This window comes from Pseudophryne corroboree, unplaced genomic scaffold (genome assembly GCF_028390025.1).
Source record: "Pseudophryne corroboree isolate aPseCor3 unplaced genomic scaffold, aPseCor3.hap2 scaffold_1589, whole genome shotgun sequence".
Lineage (NCBI taxonomy): Eukaryota > Metazoa > Chordata > Amphibia > Anura > Myobatrachidae > Pseudophryne > Pseudophryne corroboree.
In genome coordinates, this window is record NW_026968222.1 from 27,697 (window position 1) to 31,158 (window position 3,462).

Below are 3,462 nucleotides of genomic sequence, written 5' to 3' on the forward strand. Positions count from 1 at the left end.
GACCTGCTGGTGACAAAATTGTCAAGTCAAGCGGAACGCGACCTGTCAACATCTTCTCCTTCACATTCTCCCGCAAATGGGGGTGCGAGGAAACGGCTCAGAATTCCGAGCCCACCCGCTGGCGGTGATGCAGGGCAGTCTGGAGCGACTGCTGATGCTGACATCTGGTCCGGACTGAAGGACCTGACAACGATTACGGACATGTCGTCTACTGTCACTGCATATGATTCTCTCAACATTGATAGAATGGTGGAGGATTATATGAGTGACCGCATCCAAGTAGGCACGTCACACAGTCCGTACTTATACTGGCAGGAAAAAGAGGCAATTTGGAGGCCCTTGCACAAACTGGCTTTATTCTACCTAAGTTGCCCTCCCACAAGTGTGTACTCCGAAAGAGTGTTTAGTGCCGCCGCTCACCTTGTCAGCAATCGGCGTACGAGGTTACATCCAGAAAATGTGGAGAAGATGATGTTCATTAAAATGAATTATAATCAATTCCTCCGCGGAGACATTGACCAGCAGCAATTGCCTCCACAAAGTACACAGGGAGCTGAGATGGTGGATTCCAGTGGGGACGAATTGATAATCTGTGAGGAGGGGGATGTACACGGTGATATATCGGAGGGTGAAGATGAGGTGGACATCTTGCCTCTGTAGAGCCAGTTTGTGCAAGGAGAGATTAATTGCTTCTTTTTTGGGGGGGGTCCAAACCAACCCGTCATATCAGTCACAGTCGTGTGGCAGACCCTGTCACTGAAATGATGGGTTGGTTAAAGTGTGCATGTCCTGTTTTGTTTATACAACATAAGGGTGGGTGGGAGGGCCCAAGGATAATTCCATCTTGCACCTCTTTTTTCTTTTCTTTTTCTTTGCATCATGTGCTGATTGGGGAGGGTTTTTTGGAAGGGACATCCTGCGTGACACTGCAGTGCCACTCCTAGATGGGCCCGGTGTTTGTGTCGGCCACTAGGGTCGCTAATCTTACTCACACAGCTACCTCATTGCGCCTCTTTTTTTCTTTGCGTCATGTGCTGTTTGGGGAGGGTTTTTTGGAAGGGACATCCTGCGTGACACTGCAGTGCCACTCCTAGATGTGCCCGGTGTTTGTGTCGGCCACTAGGGTCGCTAATCTTACTCACACAGCTACCTCATTGCGCCTCTTTTTTTCTTTGCGTCATGTGCTGTTTGGGGAGGGTTTTTTGGAAGGGACATCCTGCGTGACACTGCAGTGCCACTCCTAGATGTGCCCGGTGTTTGTGTCGGCCACTAGGGTCGCTAATCTTACTCACACAGTCAGCTACCTCATTGCGCCTCTTTTTTTCTTTGCGTCATGTGCTGTTTGGGGAGGGTTTTTTGGAAGGGCCATCCTGCGTGACACTGCAGTGCCACTCCTAGATGGGCCCGGTGTTTGTGTCGGCCACTAGGGTCGCTAATCTTACTCACACAGCTACCTCATTGCGCCTCTTTTTTTCTTTGCGTCATGTGCTGTTTGGGGAGGGTTTTTTGGAAGGGACATCCTGCGTGACACTGCAGTGCCACTCCTAGATGGGCCCGGTGTTTGTGTCGGCCACTAGGGTCGCTTATCTTACTCACACAGCGACCTCGGTGCAAATTTTAGGACTAAAAATAATATTGTGAGGTGTGAGGTATTCAGAATAGACTGAAAATGAGTGTAAATTATGGTTTTTGAGGTTAATAATACTTTGGGATCAAAATGACCCCCAAATTCTATGATTTCAGCTGTTTTTTAGTGTTTTTGGAAAAAAACACCCGAATCCAAAACACACCCGAATCCGACAAAAATAATTCGGTGAGGTTTTGCCAAAACGCGTTCGAACCCAAAACACGGCCGCGGAACCGAACCCAAAACCAAAACACAAAACCCGAAAAATTTCAGGCGCTCATCTCTATTAAAAACCACTCCGGCTCTAACACCTTAGTGGATGATTTAGAGTAAAAAGGGGAAAAAGAGTACAGGTTATACACTACAGACTAACATAGAAATCTAAACTGAATAACAAAGAATAATATGAGCAATAGTGAACAATCGCAAATACGAACAAACGGAATGAGAACCAATGGCAAACAATAAGGATACCAAAATGGCTACAGAGAATAACATACATATGTGGGGATGATTCGCATGCGCGTCCTGGATCCAGCCCTCAGCATTCAGAGAGAAAGCTTTCAGAGAGAGTGAGTGACTGGCCAGGCAGGGATGGTCTTTATATACACAACATACTAACACAATACAATGATCCCTATAATCTCATTGTTCATTGGACACAAGAATGTGTCTCCACATTATAGCAAAGGTCATAGGTGGGTTTGAACAGGTGGGCTGTGTCCTTCTACAACTGCCAAGGTGGGTGGTATCCTCAGGATTCCCGCCGCATGTGTAATAACCAGCAAATACAATTAATGTCCAAAAACTACTTTTGCACATAACTATACGCAGGAGCAAGCGATCTTTACCTAACTAACATCAGAATGTTGCCCTTAAAATATCCTACAGCTAGATACCAGACACCACCTTTCAACCTTTATCTGACCCTTCCTAGCATGTAAAGAGGAATCCCCATGTCCAGGAACCGTTTAAATTAAACATACTTGCTGACGTTGTCTAGGGGAATATTAACTATAAAACACACTATATGGGTTAATTGTGCTAAGATCGAGTCGCCCGCTAGACGCTCACAAACCCCACCGTAAATGCGCATACAACGCGACAAAGCGCACGGCCGTAGAAGCTCTATTACGCAATGTGCGAATATGCGCACGCACGGCAAAGCGTATGCACGCGCAGCGGGCATGTGCATGGGGTTAGTACAAGGCATGTGAATCATGATATTTTTCGACTTTGACACGTGAGGGACGCCTTCCCCTTCTTCATACCTCTGGGACCCGAAGGCAGCAGCCCCGGGCCCGGGCCTTCCACCTGCTGAAACTTCCACTCTCCCCCTGCTAAGAGCAGCAACTCCTGCCCAGGATTCCTGCAGGGGGCGGGCACTCTCACTCTGCTGCACTGCTAGGCTCTGGAGCTCAGGAGCTCCTGCACATACGTCTGCACACCAGGAGAGAACTGCACCAGCACACACAGGATAACACTGCACTACACCAACACACACAGGGTTACACCGCACTACACCAGCATACACAGGGTTACACCACACTACACCAGCACACACAGGATTACACTGCACTACACCAACACACACAGGGTTACACCGCACTATACCAGCACACACAGGGTTACACCACACTACACCAACAGACCCTCCAACGTGACCCGCCCCACTAGGTACAAAATGTTCTGTTCCTGGACTTCCCTCTTAATTTATGATTTCCATCACCTGTGTTGAACTAGTTACATGATAAGAAAGCTGTTTCTTCACAGGTGATGGCAATAATAAATTAAGAGGAAAGTCCAGAAACAGAGCATTTTGTACCTAGTGGGGC